The sequence below is a fragment of the Triturus cristatus genome, chromosome 1_1 (genome assembly GCF_964204655.1).
Source record: "Triturus cristatus chromosome 1_1, aTriCri1.1, whole genome shotgun sequence".
In the NCBI taxonomy this organism is placed as follows: Eukaryota; Metazoa; Chordata; class Amphibia; order Caudata; family Salamandridae; genus Triturus; species Triturus cristatus.
Genome location: NC_140579.1, coordinates 814,918,177 through 814,938,797, shown reverse-complemented (window position 1 = coordinate 814,938,797; position 20,621 = coordinate 814,918,177).

Sequence of the window (20,621 nt, the reverse complement as noted above, 5' to 3'; positions counted from 1 at the left end):
GCTTTCGTCACCGCCTCAAGGGCAGGATATGGTGTGACAACCAACATGCGTTTTCCTTGCGATAGCGCTTGTTCTTTCAGAATCGCCATCTGTACTGCCGTCAAAACTTTCTCGACAGCGGAAAATCGCAGTTTAGCCGAAGTGTACAGGTGTGATTTGTAGGCAATGGGGACTGTGTCGCCCTCATTGAACGTTAAGTACGTGAAACCCACTGCGCCTGGCACAATTCTAATGACCAGGTTAGTGTGGTTATCACGCGTCAGTAAATATTTTGAAGCAAGAAGGTCAGCTTGCAAATATTGCAATATAGCTGAATGCTCCGGCAGCCAGCATGATTTGGAAAAAGTAGGTTGTACCAAGGCATAAAGCGACTTGATACGCTGGGCATGATCAGGAATGTACGTTCGACCGAAATTCAGAAAGCCCAGTAAAGATTGTAACTTCTTCAGTGTCGTAGGAGCCCATAGGCATGCGCATTTCTCTAGGAAGTGCGGAGCCAATCCTCGACCTTCATTGTTGAGTTCGTATCCCAAAAACAACACTGTATATTCCGCAATGTGAGACTTCGCAAAGTTGAATTTGTAACCGAAGTCTGCAAACAAAACAATAATGCGATCAACGCGACACAGATGCGGCCACAACTCGTCATCTGTGAGATAAATATCATCCACATACGAGTACGCATCAGGGTCTATGCTCTCTAACAGAGAGACTACACGAGCGGCAAAGACACCAGGGCTGTTCTTATAGCCCATCGGTAATCTTTTGAAATGTTTTTGTTTGCCGCCCGAGATGAACGCTGTCCATTCACTACTAAGAGAGGACAGGTTATGGCTGTAAAAGCCGTTGGAAATGTCAAGTGTGGTTTTAAACCGTTTTCTCACGAGACTATCGACGAGAGCCGAACTGTGGGTATTCTGTACTGCGCATGTCCGGCAATGAGAGTTTAAATGCCGGTAATCCAAAACCAGGCGGTACGACCCATCAGGCTTCATCACAGTGAATAAAGGATTATTCGCTGGTGACACACATGTTTCAATTACACCTTGATATTCCAATTGTTCAAGGATAGCCGCGACGTGAGGTCTTGCTTCGCGACGCATGGGATATTGGGGTTGTGGCTGGGGCGTGGAAGGCAACGGAATCTCATGGCTGGGAGACAATTTATCCCAGCCTACCTGATTATGAAACAAAGCAGGTGCAAGCACCAGAGCCCACTCCTCGGCGAACTTCTTAGCTTGGTCCTTTGGCACTGTGTGCGCAAAGGACGGGAGGATCATCTCCTCCCCTCTAGGAGCATCTAAAATGAAAGCCGGGGCCAGTCTGCCTCTGCCAATAGAATATCATACGAAGAGGTCAGATTATCCCCAAAAATCCCTTGAATCGTGCGTTGTATGTCACCTTCAATTAAAAGGACTATATTATACAGTCTGTCAGGGGGAGCCACTCTAGTGTCAGCAGTTTCTACAATTATGAACGTATCAGTTGCTGTCACCACCAGATATGGACGCAGTGCTTGTCGTACTACTGTAACTTCTGCCGTGCTGTCGAGCAGCATTAGTGCCCATGTCAGGTTCTGAAGCTGCGTCCGCACTATCTGTGGCATACCTCGCTGTTAGCGCAGCAACTTTCTTCTTCTGAAATGGGGGTCGTTGACGTGCAGACTCGTCCTGCTTGCCTTTGCCGTCAGTCTGACGGAGTTGCTTGGGCACCCCGTCCTTTCCCACGGTCTCCGCCACCGGATTGTGAAGCCGATGTTTCCTGTGAAGAACGAGGAGAACGTTGTTCAGAAACCTGAAACCTATCAGGTTACTTAATACTAGATCGATCGCGCAGATCATATGTGCGTTCACTGGACGACTGTACGGGTGAGGCAGGACGAGTCCCCTGTTTCTGTTGCTGCTTCCCCTGTTTCTTTGCTCGCCAATTTTGTTTAGGAAAATTAGGGCATTCGTCTTTACTAGACGAGCTCACCTTAGTTTGCTGTACTATATCAGGAATTATCACATTTGGTTTAACACCTAAGGCACTGCGGCCTATGGTCGTATAGGCTTCCGCGATTAATTTAGCAAACTCCTTAGGCCTGTCGAGTTCGTCCACGCGGTCCAGCTTATTAGCTACTTGGAACTGCATGGCATCGCCTTTGAGGTTGCCCATTACCATGGAAGCAACCACATCGAACACTCCGACAAGCCTCATTCCCAATTCAACAGCAGCCTCCACCCCGTGATTCTCTTGAACACGTTTAATGATGGAGGGTAGTACAGACATAGACGGAGTGCCGAAGCACTTCGAGTAGGTCGCGGCAAAGTCCTTGCCCCAGTTTGCGCAATCGGCCATATCTGGGACCAAGTCTTTCGGCAAACTAATGGTGAGAATCCTGTGTTTCTCCACAGGAGAGGTATGCGGAAAAAACGCCTCCAGTTGGTCAAATTTCTCAGCAAGCCAATAAGGCAAATCATCCTTATTTTGGGGGCGCTTGCCCATCACAGAATTAACCATAACAAGACTAATAACCACCGCGTGGTGGTCCGTTGGTTGTCCCGCAACAGCAGGTGCCCCCACCTGCACATTGCGTGACACGTACTGCACTAAAGCCCTATGAACTGTAATCAGGGCTGTGTGTAGTACCCGCAACTCAGCCACCGCCACCGTGAGATAGCGGGGATGAGGCGTAAATCCGGCTAGCACCGGCCATGTGGCCCCTGCAATAGACAACGGGCCCATTCTAGCCGGTGCAACCGCATGGGGAAGTGCCCCATTAAACCAAATGGTATGCTGCCAGGCAGAAATAGGAATTCCTTGTGTCCTATATGGCGTATAAACTGCAGGTAGCTGCGTGGGAGTAAAAGAATGAAATGTATCATCATCTGCATCCACCGCCGGATAAGTCACCCAAGAGTAAAACAACTCATACGGGTAGGACGTATCAGCGCTCACCACAAAAATAACAGCCATTCCATCATCCGCACCCCATATGTCGTCAAATGACGGCGCAGAGGTGCACGACTATGTGCGGCAATGTCAACCGCCATAATGACACACCAAAGAGTATCAACGATATCAACAGTAGCACTGGAGTTCAGAAAAAAACCCTTTTAATGATCAAGCTTGAAAGAACCTATTAGTCGAGACACAGGTAGGATAGACCCGTCACTCCCGTTAACCGGAAACAAGAGTGAGGGTGTTGTGGACTAATATAAGCACTACTAAGGCGTTTCAAATCAATCGACCAAACGTTAGGTGCGCCATGTTGCAGGGATTCTGCTTATGCACTGAACTATGCACAGGAAACCAGGACCTCAGTGAATTGTGGTGTACCAAAAACTCACCTCAGAACCCAGAACCCCTTATCCGACCAGCATCAGTGTCCCATTCGTTATCCGAGTTTTATCTCGGCGGTCCCAATGTATAGACAACCCAGAACAAGCGACTTAGTGTATTCTCAGGAATGGTGGGAATCAGAAATACCTGTTTGTAATTATTCTCATATCAGTCCACAACAGAATAAACAGAGACACGGTAAAGTTTAAAGAGTCTATTTTATGAACCTCGTGTCCTAAGATGCAGTACTTTGGCTAACATAAGCAGACAAATGATTAAGATCAAAACCATCAGCATAGTTACAATACCATAGAAAATGAAAGGAGTAATCATAATAAAATGACAGTGGATGACAGCCACCTTCCTTTCGCTAGTAAACTAACATTATTATTATTAGACTAATAAAAATTCTCTAGGCTTGAATGGGAACTCCATACCGTAAAGATCAGCTTAGTGGAATCACATCACAGGATCAGCTAGCCTCTGCTCCTGGGAAAGCACTTCTTACGAATGTGTCTAAAGCATGCAGTCTGCAATATTAGAAGCACTCGACTTTCAGGTATTTTGCAGCTGCGTGCGTGTTATGGCTAAATAGTGGGCCGATCAACCTGAACTCAACAACATGCACCGTCTAGTGACCCAGACTGTTTCTTTACACAATGTTCAGACAAAGGTCGCTACTCACTGTTAGGGATGCGAACAACAGACAGTTCTCATGTGAAGCAAAGGCGAGCAAGCATTTCTTAATTAATAACATGTAACTACAGTGTTGTGTGCAAAAGCAGCAAAAGTGGCAAGATGGCTTTCTAAATTCTAACGCGGTTGTGCTAACTTAGCATTGTACGTATATAAATAGCAGTCTTCACTACAGCAGAAAGAGGCAAGAAAGGTGGATAAAGAGGCAAGAGAAGTGCAGAAAGAGGAAGAAAGGTGCAGAAAGGGGCAATAGCAAGAGAAATGCAGAAAAAGGAAGAAAGGCGCAGAACGGAGCAAGAGAAGTGCAGAAAGAAGCAAGAGAGGTGTAGAAAGAAGGAAGAGAGGTGCAGAAAGAAAAGAGTGAGGTCCAGAAAGAGTCAAAAGAGCTACAGAAAGAGGCACTAGAAGTGCAGAAAGAGGCAAGCGAGGTGCAGAAAGAGGCAAGCAAGGTGCAAAAAGAGTCAAGAGAGGTGCAGAAAGAAGCAAGAGAGGTATAGAAAGAGGCAAGAGAGGTACAGAAAGAAGAGAGTGAGCAGCTAAAAGAATGAAGAGACGTTCAGAAAGCAGCAAGAAAGGTGCAGAAAGATGCAAGAGAGGTACAGAAAGAGGCAAGAGAGGTGCAAAGAGAGGAAGAAAGGCACAGAAAGAGGCAAGTGAAGAAAGAGGCAAGAGGAGAGCAGAAAGAGTCAAGAGAGGTGCAGAAAGAGGCAGGACAGGTGCAGAAAGAGGCAAGAGTTGAGTAGAAATGCAAGAGAGGTACAGATAGAGCCAAGATAGATTCAGAAAGAAGCATGAGGTACAGAAAGAGGCATGAGAGGTGCAGAAAGAAGAGGTGCAGAAAGATGCAATAGAGTTGCAGAAAGAGGTAAGAGAGGTGCTGATAGAAGAGAGTGAGCTATAGAAAGTGGCAAGAGAGGTGCAGAAAGAGGCAAGAGGTGCATAAAGAGGCAAAAGAGGAGCAGAAAGAGGCAAGAGGTACAGAAGGAGGCAAGAGAGGTACAGAAAGAAGAGAGCGAGCTGCAGAAAGAGGCAAGAGAGATGCAGATAGATGCAAGAGAGGTACAGAAAGAGGCAAGAGAGGTACAGAAAGAAGCAAGAGAGGTGCAAAGAGAGGCAAGAGAGGAGCAAAGAGAGGTAAGAGGTGTAGAAAGAGGCAAGAGAGATGCACAAAGAGGAAGAAAGGCACAGAAATAGGGAAGTGCAGTGAAGAAAGATGCAAGAGAAGAGCAGAAAGAGGAAAGAGGTGCAGAAAGAGTCAAGAGAGGTACAGAAAGGAGAAGAAAGGTACAGAAAGAGGCAAGAGATAAAGAATGACGCAAGGGGGTGCAGAAAGAAGAGAGCTGCAGAAAGAAGCAAGAGAAGTGTAGAAAGAGGCAAGAGAGTTGCAGAAAGAGGCAAGAGAGGTGCAGAAAGAGGCAAGAGAGGTGTGGCAAGACAGGTGGAGAAAGAGGAAGAATGACACAGAGGCAAGTGCGGTACAGAAAGAGGCAAGAGAGGTGCAGAAAGAGGCAAGAGAGGTGCAGAAAGAAGAGAATGACCAGCAGAAAGAGGCAAAAGAGGTACAGAAAGAGGCAAGAGGTACAGAAGGAGGCAAGAGAGGTACAGAAAGAAGAGAGAGCTGCAGGAAGAGGCAAGAGATGCAGAAAGAGGCAAGAGAGGTGCAGAAAGAGGCAAGTTGCAGAAAGAGGCGAGAGAGGTACAGAAAGAAGAGAAGAGAGGTGCAGAAAGAGGCAAGAGAGGTGCCAAAAGAAGACTGTGGTACAAGAGGTGCAGAATGAGGCAAGAGAGGTGCAGAAAGATGCAAGAGAGGTGCAGAAAGAAGTGCTGCAGAAATAGGCAGAAGATGTGCAAATAGAAGACAGTGAGCTGCAGAATGAGGGAAGAGAGGTGCAGAAAGAGGCAAGAGGTGCAGAAAGAAGAAAGGTGTAGAAAGAGGCAAGAATTGTGCAGAAAGAGGCAAGAGGTGGTCAGTAAGATTCAAGAGAGGTACAAAAGAGCCAAGAGCGGTACAGAAAGAAGAGTGAGCTGCAGAAAGAAGCAAGAGAAGTGCCGAAAGAGACAAGAGAGCTGCAGAAAGAAGCACGAGAAGTGCAGACAAGGCAAAAGAGGTGCATAAAGAGGCAATAGCAAGAGAAATGCAAAAAAGGAATACAGGTGCAGAAAGGAGCAAGAGAAGTGCAAAAAGAAGCAAGAGAGTTGTAGAAAGAAGCAAAAGATGTGCAGAAAGAAAAGACTGAGGTGCAGAAAGAGGCATGAGGTACAGAAAGAGGCAAGAGGTGCAGAAAGAGGCAATTAAAGTGCAGAAAGAGGCAAGAGAAGTTATAGAAGGAGGCAAGAGAGGTGCAGGAAGAGGCCAGAGAGGTGCAGAAAGAAGAGTGAGCTGCAGAGAATGACAAGAATAATTATCGCCCAATTTCATTGCTTGACTCTCTTATGAAAGTCGCAGGGCGAATTATTTTAAACCGGATTCATGATTGGTTGGGTGAACATGACATAATTTCAAAATTACAATACGGTTTTAGACAAGGCAGAGGCACTATTGAGCAAGGCTTGAATTTGACCCTTATTATTGCTAAATATACCCAAGCAAAAAAGGGAAACCTCTTTGTCACCTTTGTAGACCTTAGTTCTGCATTTGACTGCGTCGACCATGAGCTTCTCTGGGAATCCCTTGCTGAGATTGGCATAGAGCCCCCTATCCTCGCATTTATTAAAGAGCTTTACAGGGGAGCATCAGCACGTGTCAGATATGGCAGACAGGGAGAGTGTTCAGACAGATTTTATATTAAAAGAGGTGTTAGGCAGGGATGTATTTTAGCCCCCTTACTCTTCACTCTCTACATAAATTCTGTCGGCAAGTATCTTAATAGAAACTATCACGACTACCCCACTATAAATGGGAAACCCATACCCATATTACTTTATGCAGACGATGCAGCAATTATGTCATAGACCCGCATGGGCCTTCAAAGAGCAGTAAATAATTTCACTGAGTTCATGTCACAGCGAGGTTTAAAAATCAATGCATCAAAAACTTTTACCATGTCCTGTGGCCTAGGAATAGGGAAAAGACAATGCTCCGTTTTTATAAACGGCAATAAGCTTGAAAGTGTTGATAGGTTTCCCTACCTGGGCATTACTTTTGAGAAGAAGGGCTCCTGGCGGACTGCTGCCCAAGCTAGAGGAACTGCATTTTCTAAAGCTATAGGAGCCCTGATTAATTTCTCAAAAAAACTGGGGGGTCGCCCGATCAACCCTTTATCACAGATTTATCGTGCCAAGTGTGTTTCGACTGGAACATACGGATCCGGGATTTGGGGAATTGATCCGGCAGCTTATATACAGCGCTCCGAGAATTTATTCTTGTGCTACCTCCTGGCCACTCCACGTGGTACTTCAGTTTTTGTAATGCACCAGGAACTTGGTTTGACATATATCACTGATATTATAAAATCTGCTCCCATTATTTTATGGCATAAAGTTTGGACCACTCCCGAAACACACTTTAACAGGGAAATTATCAAGGATTGTCTCAGCTTAAGTGGGGCTGCCAGCCTCAAATGGTTGAATTACGTCAGAAATGTGTCATGTGACATAGGGCACCCAGAATTTTTTAATGATCCCTCTACCCTAAATAATATCCCTAGAGTTACTTTAAAACGATTAGTCGCTACCCACTTGGCTAATCGTCGTTGGCTCATTGAAAATTCTAAGCATACCGTGTTGGAGCACCAACTTTCCACCACTGTCGAAGGGATGCAACAATATCTATCTTTAATTCCTTCTCCATTTTCCCGTATGCTTGTGACCCGCTTTCGTACTGATACCTTTTTCAGACTGTTGACATTCCCTGATCAGAATAGTTGGTCAAGAAACTTGGAGAAGTGCCCATGTGACGGTCTGTCATCGCAATCTAATATTCATTGCATTTTATTTTGTAAGTTCTACCAATTGCAAAGGGTTATTTATCTGAAACCATTACTTAAATCTTGGGAATTACGTTCCTGTAGGGCAGCTTATCTTAAAATGAAAGCAATAGATAGCCCATTAACTATTGCAGTGGTCTCTCTCTATCTGAAAAAGATTGTAATAACAAGGGCTTCTATGCAGATATAGATGATAAACGCTCTCTTCTACGTCATGTATCTTTTCCCCCCATTAAATGAATCTCTTAAGGGCTGTTTCAACACTAAAACTATGTTTATTATTATTCCTTTTAAACTTTTATGTAATTTATGATGTTTTAATATGATTTTATTGTACTTTTATGATAATGTTTTTACATTTCGAATAAAGAATTTTTGACTTTGACTTTGACAAGAGTGGTGCAGAAAGAGGCAAGAGGAGTGTAGAAAGAGTGAGCTGCAGAAAGTGGCAAGAGATGCAGAAAAATGCTAGAGAGGTGCAGAAAGAGGTAAGACATGTAGAAAGAGGCAAGAGAGGAACAGAAAGAGGAAGAAAGGCACAGAAAGAGGCAAGAGAGGTGCAGAAAGAGGCAAGGGATGTGCAGAAAGAGGCAAGAGATGTGGAGATAGAAGAGAGTGAGCTGCAGAAAGAGGCAAGAGGTGCAGAAAGAGATAAGAGTTGAGTAGAAAGGCAAGAGAGGTACAGATAGAGCCAAAATAAGTACAGAAAGAGGCATGAGGTACAGAAAGAGGCATGAGAGGTACAGAAAGAAGAGGTGCAGAAAGATGCAATAGAGTTGCAGAAAGAGGTAAGGGAGGTGCTGATAGAGGAGAGTGAGCTATAGAAAGTGGCAAAAGAGGTGCGGAAAGAGGCAAGAGGTGAATAAAGAGGCAAAAGAGGTGCAGAAAGAGGCAAGAGGTACAGAAGGAGGCAAGAGAGGTACAGAAAGAAGAGAGCGAATTGCAGAAAGAGGCAAGAGGCATACAGATAGATGCAAGAGAGGTACAGAAAGAGGCAAGAGAGGTACAGAAAGAAACAAGAGAGGTGCAAAGAGAGGCAAGAGAGGAACAAAGAGAGGTAAGAGGTGTAGAAAGAGGCAAGAGAGATGCACAAAGAGGAAAAAAGGCACAGAAATAGGGAAGTGAAGTGAAGAAAGAGGCAAGAGAAGAGCAGAAAGAGGCAAAAGGTGTATAGAGAAGAGAGTGAGGTGTAGAAAGAGGCAAAAGAGGTGTAGAAAGAGGCAAGAGAGGTGTAGAAAGAAGCAAGAGAGGTACAGAAAGAGGCAAGAGAGGTGCAGAAAGAGGCGAGAGATGGAGAAAGAAGAAAGGTACAGAAAGAGGCAACAGGTGCAGAAAGAAGAGTGAGCTGCAGGAAGAAGCAAGAGAAGTGCCAAAAGAGACAAGAGAGCTGCAGAAAGAAGCACGAGAAGTGCAGACAAGGCAAGAGAGGTGCATAAAGAGGCAATAGCAAGAGAAATGCAAAAAAGGAATAAAGGTGCAGAAAGGAGCAAGAGAAGTGCAAAAAGAAGCAAGAGAGGTGTAGAAAGAAGCAAAGGATGTGCAGAAAGAAAAGACTGAGGTGCAGAAAGAGGCATGAGGTGCAGAAAGAGGCAAGAGGTGCAGAAAGAGGCAATAAAGGTGCAGAAAGAGGCAAGAGAGGTGCAGAAAGAGGCAAGAGAGGTGCAGGAAGAGGCCAGAGAGGTGCAGAAAGAAGAGTGTGCTGCAGAGAGTGGCAAGAGTGGTGCAGAAAGAGGCCAGAGGAGTGCAGAAAGAGTGAGCTGCAGAAAGTGGCAAGAGATACAGAAAAATGCAAGACAGTTGCAGAAAGAGGTAAGACATGTAGAAAGAGGCTAGATAGGTACAGAAAGAGGAAGAACGGCACAGAAAGAGGCAAGAGAGGTGGAGAAAGAGGCAAGAGGTGCAGAAAGAGGCAAGAGAGGTACAGAAAGAGGCAGGAAGGTGCAGAAAGAGGAAGAAAGGTGCAGACAAAAGCAAGAGAAGTACAGAAAGAAGCGAGAGGTGTATAGAGAAGAGAGTGAGGTGTAGAAAGAGGCAAGAGAGGTGTAGGAAGAAGCAAGAGAGGTACAAAAAGAGGCAATAAATGTGCAGAAAGGGAGGAGAACTTCACAAAGAGGCAAGAGAGGTGCAGAAAAAGATAAAAGTTGAGTAGAAAGGCAAGAGAGGTACATATAGAGCCAAAACAGGTTCAGAAAGAGGCATGAGGTACAGAAAGAGGCATGAGAGGTAGAGAAAGAAGAGGTGCAGAAAGATGCAATAGAGTTGCAGAAAGAGGTAAGAGAGGTGCTGATAGAAGAGAGTGAGCTATAGAAAGGGGGAAGAGAGGTGCAGAAAGAGGCAAGAGGTGCATAAAGAGGCAAAATAGGTGCAGAAAGAGGCAAGAGGTACAGAAGGAGGCAAGAGAGGTACAGAAAGAAGAGAGCGAGCTGCAGAAAGAGGCAAGAGAGATGCAGATAGATGCAAGAGAGGTACAGAAAGAGGCAAGAGAGGTACAGAAAGAAGCAAGAGAGGTGCAAAGAGAGGCAAGAGAGGAGCAAAGAGAGGTAAGAGGTGTAGAAAGAGGCAAGAGAGATGCACAAAGAGGAAGAAAGGCACAGAAATAGGGAAGTGAAGTGAAGAAAGATGCAAGAGAAGAGCAGAAAGAGGCAAGAGGTGCATAGAGAAGAGAGTGAGGTGTAGAAAGAGGCAAGAGAGGTGTAGAAAGAAGCAAGAGAGGTGCAGAAAGAGGCAATACATGTGCAGAAAGGGAAGAGAACTGCAGAAAGAGGCAAGAGAGGTGCAGAAAGAGATAAGAGTTGAGTAGAAAGGCAAGAGTGGTAAAGATAGAGGCAAAATAAGTACAGAAAGAGGCATGAGGTACAGAAAAAGGCATGAGAGGTACAGAAAGAAGAGGTGCAGAAAGATGCAATAGAGTTGCAGAAAGAGGTAAGAGAGGTGCTGATAGAAGAGAGTGAGCTATAGAAAGTGGCAAGAGAGGTGCGGAAAGAGGCAAGAGGTGAATAAAGAGGCAAAAGAGGTGCAGAAAGAGGCAAGAGGTACAGAAGGAGGCAAGGGAGGTACAGAAAGAAGAGAGCGAGCTGCAGAAAGAGGCAAGAGAGATGAAGATAGATGCAAGAGAGGTACAAAAAGAGGCAAGAGAGGTACAGAAAGAAGCAAGAGAGGTGCAAAGAGAGGCAAGAGAGGAACAAAGAGAGGTAAGAGGTGTAGAAAGAGGCAAGAGAGATGCACAAAGAGGAAGAAAGGCACAGAAATAGGGAAGTGAAGTGAAGAAAGAGGCAAGAGAAGAGCAGAAAGAGGCAAGAGGTGTATAGAGAAGAGAGTGAGGTGTAGAAAGAGGCAAAAGAGGTGTAGAAAGAGGCAAGAGAGGTGTAGAAAGAAGCAAGAGAGATACAGAAAGAGGCAAGAGAGGTGCAGAAAGAGGCAAGAGGTGGAGAAAGAAGAAAGGTACAGAAAGAGGCAAGAGGTGCAGAAAGAAGAGTGAGCTGCCGGAAGAAGCAAGAGAAGTGCCAAAAGAGACAAGAGAGCTGCAGAAAGAAGCACGAGAAGTGCAGACAAGGCAAGAGAGGTGCATAAAGAGGCAATAGCAAGAGAAATGCAATAAAGGAATAAAGGTGCAGAAAGGAGCAAGAGAAGTGTAAAAAGAAGCAAGAGAGGTGTAGAAAGAAGCAAAAGATGTGCAGAAAGAAAAGACTGAGGTGCAGAAAGAGGCATGAGGTGCAGAAAGAGGCAAGAGGTGCAGAAAGGGGCAATAAAAGTGCAGAAAGAGGCAAGAGAGGTGCAGAAAGAGGCAAGAGAGGTGCAGGAAGAGGCCAGAGAGGTGCAGAAAGAAGAGTGTGCTGCAGAGAGTGGCAAGAGTGGTGCAGAAAGAGGCAAGAGGAGTGCAGAAAGAGTGAGCTGCAGAAAGTGGCAAGAGATGCAGAAAAATGCAAGACAGGTGCAGAAAGAGGTAAGACATGTACAAAGAGGCAAGATAGGTACAGAAAGAGGAAGAAAGGCACAGAAAGAGGCAAGAGAGGTGGAGAAAGAGGCAAGGGATGTGCAGAAAGAGGCAAGAGATGTGGAGATAGAAGAGAGTGAGCTGCAGAAAGAGGCAAGAGGTGCAGAAAGAGGCAAGAGAGGTACAGAAAGAGGCAGGAAGGTGCAGAAAGAGGAAGAAAGGTGCAGACAAAAGCAAGAGAAGTACAGAAAGAAGCGAGAGGTGTATAGAGAAGAGAGTGAGGTGTAGAAAGAGGCAAGAGAGGTGTAGGAAGAAGCAAGAGAGGTACAAAAAGAGGCAATAAATGTGCAGAAAGGGAGGAGAACTTCACAAAGAGGCAAGAGAGGTGCAGAAAAAGATAAGAGTTGAGTAGAAAGGCAAGAGAGGTACATATGGAGCCAAAATAGGTTCAGAAAGAGGCATGAGGTACAGAAAGAGGCATGAGAGGTACAGAAAGAAGAGGTGCAGAAAGATGCAATAGAGTTGCAGAAAGAGGTAAGAGAGGTGCTGATAGAAGAGAGTGAGCTATAGAAAGGGGGAAGAGAGGTGCAGAAAGAGGCAAGAGGTGCATAAAGAGGCAAAAGAGGTGCAGAAAGAAGAGAGCGAGCTGCCGAAAGAGGCAAGAGAGATGCAGATAGATGCAAGAGAGGTACAGAAAGAGGCAAGAGAGGTACAGAAAGAAGCAAGAGAGGTGCAAAGAGAGGCAAGAGAGGAGCAAAGAGAGGTAAGAGGTGTAGAAAGAGGCAAGAGAGATGCACAAAGAGGAAGAAAGGCACAGAAATAGGGAAGTGAAGTGAAGAAAGATGCAAGAGAAGAGCAGAAAGAGGCAAGAGGTGCATAGAGAAGAGAGTGAGGTGTAGAAAGAGGCAAGAGAGGTGTAGAAAGAAGCAAGAGAGGTGCAGAAAGAGGCAATACATGTGCAGAAAGGGAAGAGAACTGCAGAAAGAGGCAAGAGAGGTGCAGAAAGAGATAAGAGTTGAGTAGAAAGGCAAGAGTGGTAAAGATAGAGCCAAAATAAGTACAGAAAGAGGCATGAGGTACAGAAAAAGGCATGAGAGGTACAGAAAGAAGAGGTGCAGAAAGATGCAATAGAGTTGCAGAAAGAGGTAAGAGTGGTGCTGATAGAAGAGAGTGAGCTATAGAAAGTGGCAAGAGAGGTGCGGAAAGAGGCAAGAGGTGAATAAAGAGGCAAAAGAGGTGCAGAAAGAGGCAAGAGGTACAGAAGGAGGCAAGGGAGGTACAGAAAGAAGAGAGCGAGCTGCAGAAAGAGGCAAGAGAGATGAAGATACATGCAAGAGAGGTACAAAAAGAGGCAAGAGAGGTACAGAAAGAAGCAAGAGAGGTGCAAAGAGAGGCAAGAGAGGAACAAAGAGAGGTAAGAGGTGTAGAAAGAGGCAAGAGAGATGCACAAAGAGGAAGAAAGGCACAGAAATAGGGAAGTGAAGTGAAGAAAGAGGCAAGAGAAGAGCAGAAAGAGGCAAGAGGTGTATAGAGAAGAGAGTGAGGTGTAGAAAGAGGCAAAAGAGGTGTAGAAAGAGGCAAGAGAGGTGTAGAAAGAAGCAAGAGAGATACAGAAAGAGGCAAGAGAGGTGCAGAAAGAGGCGAGAGGTGGAGAAAGAAGAAAGGTACATGTTGGACAGGCCACATGAAGGGCTCGCTCCCTCCCCGCATGACACGGCCCAAGCCCCGGACTCCTAGGGGTTACCCACAAGAGCAACCCGCACCCCGTCTCCCGACGGAACTCCTGCCCCCGGACATCCATGTATCATGGGGCCGAACCCCTACCGGCTCCCTCGGCCGGATCAGCCGCCATCTTGGACACTGCGCCACGAGGCCGCGTGGCCTCAGCTCGACCCTAACCCTGGGCCTGGCCCGGCCCCGACAGCCCGGCACCACCCTCCACCCAGGAGGTGAACGGACCACTTGGCAGGTCAATGGGAGAACGAAGTGTCGATGGCTCTCCCCCGCCAGGTGCCGATCGCCCTCCAGCTCCCCCGGGCGCTGGCTCCACCCCCTGCTGGGTGTCTGGACTCCCTCATCCCGGACATCAAAGGGCGCCAGACCTATAACTAGGGCAGCTCCAGAGCAGGAAGGTAGTTGTATCCTGGAGTCGAGAGACACCGAGAAGAACTCAGCCTTGACGGACTACTGGCGCTGCCGTAGCCCTGCCTTGTGAATTATCGTCCTGCCTGCTGGCGCTGCCGCGGCCTTCTGCATCATCCACCTTCATCGGGACCTGCTGGCGCTGCCGTGGACCGTTGTAACGACCACCTTCGTCGGAACCTGCTGGCGCTGCCGCGGACCGTGTAACGACCACCTTCCTCGGGACCTGCTGGCGCTGCCGCGGACCGTGTAACGACCACCTTCACCGGGACCTGCTGGCGCTGCCGCGGACCGTGTAACGACCACCTTCACCGGGACCTGCTGGCGCTGCCGCGGCCCGTCCAAGCTAGAACACCGAGCTCGAGGATTGTGAGCTACCCACCATACCATCTCAGCTACCGGATTGGTAACCAGACTGTCCCGCTACCCCCTTTCCCAAACCAAGAGACTAGAATCGAGGGGACCCCTGAGTCCAGACCTCCTTGTACCATTTCATCGTACCTCAAGAAATCGCCTATAAAGAACGTTAAATCCTATCCTTGTGTGGTGTGTATCTGTGGGGGGGAAGTTACTCATCTGTACGATCGCTGGAGACGGCTCTCCCCGGAGACCTCTCCCCTTGTCCTCGGCCGACCCTCCCGGTCCGTCTAACATTGGTGGCCAGCGGCGCGATCCGAATCAACGCGTAATCGTACAGAGAGTAGCTCACCCCACGACAAAACCACGATGTCAACCAAAGAGAGCGGATCCACCGAGAAATTCCAGATGGATAAATTGGAAGAGTATAGCCATCGTGAACTAAAACAATTCTGCATGGAACTAGGCATTGCTACGACCGGCCTGAGTACCAAAGACGATTTTAAGCACGCCATTGAGTCGTGGGCAGAAACCGGGGTCGCCGGATCCCCAGACCAAAACGGTGCAGCATCGGAGAGGAACGCCACGGCTCCCGAGGAGCGAGGAACGGGCCTCTCGCAGGAAGAGATCCAAGAAAGAGAAAAAAACAGACTACATGAGTTGGAAATGGCACGACTCAAAATGGACGGTGAACTAAAATTAGCCGAGCAAAAACTGAACCTAGAACATCTGCGGCTCCGAGAAGAACGGGAAGAAAAACAGAGGCAGAGAGAGCTCGAAGAAAAAAGACTAACATTCGAACACGAGCGCAAACTGGCAGAAATAGAACTACGGAAGCAGAACAAAGAACCGGAGGTGCCCGAGCGACCGCGCACCCCGGGAGCGACAGAAAAGAAAGTCCACATCCCCAAGGATGTTGTCCGAGAGTATGTCCGAGAGGACGACATACAACAGTGGTTCAAGGCCTACGAGATCGCCATGACCTCCCACCGGATCGATCGGAGTGACTGGGGAGCCGGCCTATGGGGGAGGTTCGTCAACGAAGGCCGCGATGCCCTACTGCAGCTCCCAGACCATCAGATGTCATCCTATGACCACATGAAGGCTGCCCTCCTCACCCGATATGGGCTCACACCCTAAATGTACCGCCAGAGGTTTCGGGACTGCACCCGGATCCCGGGTACAACGTGGGTGGAATATGTCAACTATTTCAGCCGAGCCTTCGAGGGTTGGATCAAGGGAAGCCACGTAACGACCTACGAGCAACTTTTTAACCTCATGGTGTGGGAGCACCTGTCTAACAACTGCTTCGTCGAGCTCAGGCAGCACCTCCTCGACAGTAAATTGACTGACCCACGGCAACTCGCCGCCGAAGCTGACCGGTGGGAAAGCACCCGAGTGGGCCGGAGAGGGCCACACGAGCAAAACCGGAACAACCAAGGTCAGCACCGTCCCCGAGGAGGAGGAGGAGGCCAGGGGCGAGGGAGAGACACCGTCCCGGCCACTCCCGCTGCCAGCACCCCGCCCCCGGCCGGCCGGGGCAACCCCCCGATGCGCCCGGGGTTCCGAGCCAACATCACGTGTCACCGATGCCAGCGAGTCGGCCACTACGCCAATGACCTGAACTGCCCGCAGAACCAAACGCCAAAACCCCGCCAGGTAGCTGCCGCCGCCCTGGGGGGAGAACAAACCTCCGAGGAACAAGAAGAATATGAGAAGGCACAACAAGAGTGGGAACCGGCCGCCATGGTTCTAGCGTGCCTAGGGGGAAAAGACATGGTCCCGCGGGCTCCCCTACCCGCCAACACCAGAAAATATAGCCAGTGGGTCAACATTAATGGGGTCCGGGCCGAAGCCCTACGTGACACAGGGGCCAGTGTGACGGCCGTCCGCTGTCACCTGGTAAAACCAGAGCAGATCCTGCCGAACATTCTCTGCCTCGTCCGCTCAGCCGACAATTCCGAGAGTCTATGTCGGATGGCCTGCGTCCCCTTCGAATGGGGAGGGGTCTCCGGCATGTTGAAGGTGACGGTCCGGGATGATGCCCCCGTGGACTGTCTCCTGGGGAATGATCTTGAGAGTTCCCCGTGGGCCGCCGTCGAAAGAAGAGAGCACCTGCGGATGCTGGGCCTCCCGGACTGGGCGTGCGTAACCACCCGGTCCATGGCCGCCCGTGCCATCCCCCGACCAGAAGAACCAGAATGGCCTGCACCTCCTCCCCCGATCGCTCCAGTAGAGGACACCGACTATACCGACCCCCCAGAGCCAACCCCCGAAGGGGTGGCCCAGCCCCAGGACCTTCCCGGCCTGGCTCAGTGGCATCAAGAAGGGGGGCCCACCCAGGAACAGTTCCGCCAGGAGCAGAAGACCTGTCCCTCCCTCGAGGGACTCCGCCAGCAAGCCATCGCCCAGAGCGCAGGGGACTCCACCGGAGCCCATTGGGTCTATTGGGATAACGACCTGCTATACAGTGAACAGAGAATCGCGGAGTTAGGGGCCAGTCGAGTGCTGGTGGTGCCCCTCCGTTTCAGAGACTTCCTGCTAAATTTGGCCCACGATGTCCCTCTGGCGGGACACCTGGGCCAGGACAAAACCTACAGTCGCCTGGTGACCCACTTTTTCTGGCCGAGGATGCGAAACGACGTCCTCAACCACTGCCAGTCCTGCCCCACGTGCCAGGCCAGCAGGAAGAGCGGCCACAAGCTCAAAGCACCTCTGCAACCCTTCCCAGTTGTCACCACCCCGTTCGAGAGGGTGGGAATAGACATTGTGGGGCCCCTGGACCCCCGCACAGCACAAGGACATCGGTTCATCCTGGTACTGGTGGACCACGCCACCCGCTACCCCGAGGCTGTGCCCCTGCGAACTGTAACAGCTCCGGTGGTCGGCCGGGCCTTAATGGGGATCTTCTCCCGGGTGGGCTTCCCCTGAGAAGTCGTCAGCGACCGAGGCACAAACTTTATCTCGAAATATATGAAGTCCCTCTGGCAACAGTGCGGGGTCACCTACCGATTCACGACCCCCTATCATCCTCAAGGAAACGGACTAGTTGAGCGATTCAACCGCACGCTCAAGGGAATGATTGGGGGATTGGAAGAGCCCCTCCGTCGCCAGTGGGATGTACTACTTCCGTGCCTCCTCTTCGCCTATCGAGAAGTTCCCCAGAAGTCCCTCGGTTTTAGCCCCTTCGAACTGTTGTACGGGCACCCTGTGCGAGGGCCCCTCAGCCTAGTCAAAGAAGGTTGGGAGATGGCCCCCCTAAAGACCCCTCCAGACGTCTTCAAGTACCTCCTGGCACTGCGCAATCAGACCCGGCGATTCAGGGAAATGGCAAAAGCGAATCTTGAGGCCAGTCAGGAGGACATGAAAAAATGGTACGATCAAAATGCCTCCTCCGTCGAATTCGAACCTGGTCAACAAGTGTGGGTGATGTCCCCCACCGAACCATGTGCCTTGCAGGACAAGTGGACGGGGCCCTTCAAAGTGGTTGAACGCAAGAGCCCCGTCACCTATCTCATCGATATGGAGTCTCCCCGGAACCCCCTCCGGGTCCTCCACACCAACAGACTCAAACCCCACTTTGTGCGCTCGGAACTCAGCCTCCTGATGGCTACAGACAGTGGGGCGGAAGAAGACTCCGAGCCTCTCCCTGATCTCCTGAAGACTCAGGAGAAAGACGGTTCCGTGGACGGGGTCCGGCTCTCCGATGCCCTCACCCCAGAGCAACGCCAAGGCTGCCGGAACCTCCTGCTGCAGTTTGCTACTCTGTTTTCCCTCACCCCAGGGGTCACCCCCTGGTGCTTGCACGACGTGGACACGGGGGACAGTCCCCCTATCAGACACCGGGCATACCGCGTACCAGATAGGGTGCGGGCCTGCATCCAAGAGGAAGTGTTCAAGATGCTCACGCTCGGGGTCATCGAGCCCTCGGACAGCCCCTGGGCCAGCCCGGTCGTGCTGATCCCCAAAGCCGCTGCCCCCGGCACCACTCCTGAACTCCGATTCTGCGTCGACTATCGGGGCTTGAATGCTGTCACCAGGACCGACGCTCATCCCATCCCCTGAGCGGATGAATTGATCGACCGCATGGGGGCTGCCCGCTACCTCAGCATCTTCGACCTGACAGCGGGCTACTGGCAGATCGGTCTCACACCCCGAGCCCAAGAACGGTCCGCCTTTTCTACCCCCGATGGCCACTACCACTTCAAGGTCATGCCCTTCGGCATGAAGAATGCCCCAGCTACTTTTCAGCGACTAGTGAACCAGGTCTTGGCGGGGCTCGAAGAGTTCAGCGCCGCCTACCTGGACGATATCGCTGTGTACAGCCACCACTGGTCCGACCACCTCCACCACCTCCGAGAGGTCCTGCAAGCCCTCCAGCGGGCCGGCCTCACAATCAAGGCCGGCAAGTGCCAAATTGGTCAGGGGTCCGTGACCTACCTCGGACACCAGGTGGGAAGCGGTCTGGTGGCCCCTCTGCAACTCAAAATCGCTGCCATCCAGTCCTGGCAACCCCCAGTCACGCAGACCGAGGTCCGAGCCTTCTTGGGACTCACCGGCTACTACCGGCGGTTCGTGAGGGACTATGGCAGCATTGTGGGGCCCCTCACGGGTTACACGTCCAAAAACCAACCGAAGAAGATTAACTGGACCCCCGACTGTCAAGCGGCCATCGAGAAACTGAAAGCCGCCCTGTGCACCGCCCCTGTGCTCCAGGCCCCCGATTACAGTCGAGAATTCATTGTGCAAACGGACGCCTCCGACCACGGCATCGGGGCGGTTCTCTCCCAGCTGAACCCCGAGGGTCTTGACCAGCCGGTGGCCTTCATCAGCAGACGCCTCCTGGCCCGAGAACAGCGCTGGAGCACAATCGAGAGGGAGGCCTTCGCAGTGGTGTGGGCCCTCAAAAAGCTCCGGCCCTATCTCTTCGGTACCCACTTCCGGGTGCAAACCGATCATCGACCCCTGCAGTGGCTAATGCAGATGCGGGGGGAAAACCCAAAACTATTGCGCGTGGCCTCAGCTCGACCCTAACCCTGGGCCTGGCCCGGCCCCGACAGCCCGGCACCACCCTCCACCCAGGAGGTGAACGGACCACTTGGCAGGTCAATGGGAGAACGAAGTGTCGATGGCTCTCCCCCGCCAGGTGCCGATCGCCCTCCAGCTCCCCCGGGCGCTGGCTCCACCCCCTGCTGGGTGTCTGGACTCCCTCATCCCAGACCCCCCGACCTCCAAGTGCGAGGGTCCGGACATCAAAGGGCGCCAGACCTATAACTAGGGCAGCTCCTGAGCAGGAAGGCAGTTGTATCCTGGAGTCGAGAGACACCGAGAAGAACTCAGCCTTGACGGACTACTGGCGCTGCCGTAGCCCTGCCTTGTGAATTATCGTCCTGCCTGCTGGCGCTGCCGCGGCCTTCTGCATCATCCACCTTCATCGGGACCTGCTGGCGCTGCCGCGGACCGTTGTAGCGACCACCTTCATCGGGACCTGCTGGCGCTGCCGCGGACCGTGTAACGACCACCTTCCTCAGGACCTGCTGGCGCTGCCGCGGACCGTGTAACGACCACCTTCACCGGGACCTGCTGGCGCTGCCGCGGACCGTGTAACGACCACCTTCACCGGGACCTGCTGGTGCTGCCGCGGCCCGTCCAAGCTACAACACCGAGCTCGAGGATTGTGAGCTACCCACCATACCATCTCAGCTACCAGATTGGTAACCAGACTGTCCCGCTACCCCCTTTCCCAAACCAAGAGACTAGAATCGAGGGGACCCCTGAGTCCAGACCTCCTTGTACCATTTCATCGTACCTCAAGAAATCGCCTATAAAGAACGTTAAAACCTATCCTTGTGTGGTGTGTATCTGTGGGGGGGAAGTTACTCATCTGTACGATCGCTGGAGACGGCTCTCCCCAGAGACCTCTCCCCTTGTCCTCGGCCGACCCTCCCGGTCCGTCTAACAGTACAGAAAGAGGCAAGAGGTGCAGAAAGAAGAGTGAGCTGCAGAAAGAAGCACGAGAAGTGCAGACAAGGCAAGAGAGGTGCATAAAGAGGCAATAGCAAGAGAAATGCAATAAAGGAATAAAGGTGCAGAAAGGAGCAAGAGAAGTGCAAAAAGAAGCAAGAGAGGTGTAGAAAGAAGCAAAAGATGTGCAGAAAGAAAAGACTGAGGTGCAGAAAGAGGCAAGAGGTGCAGAAAGAGGCAATAAAAGTGCAGAAAGAGGCAAGAGAGGTGCAGAAAGA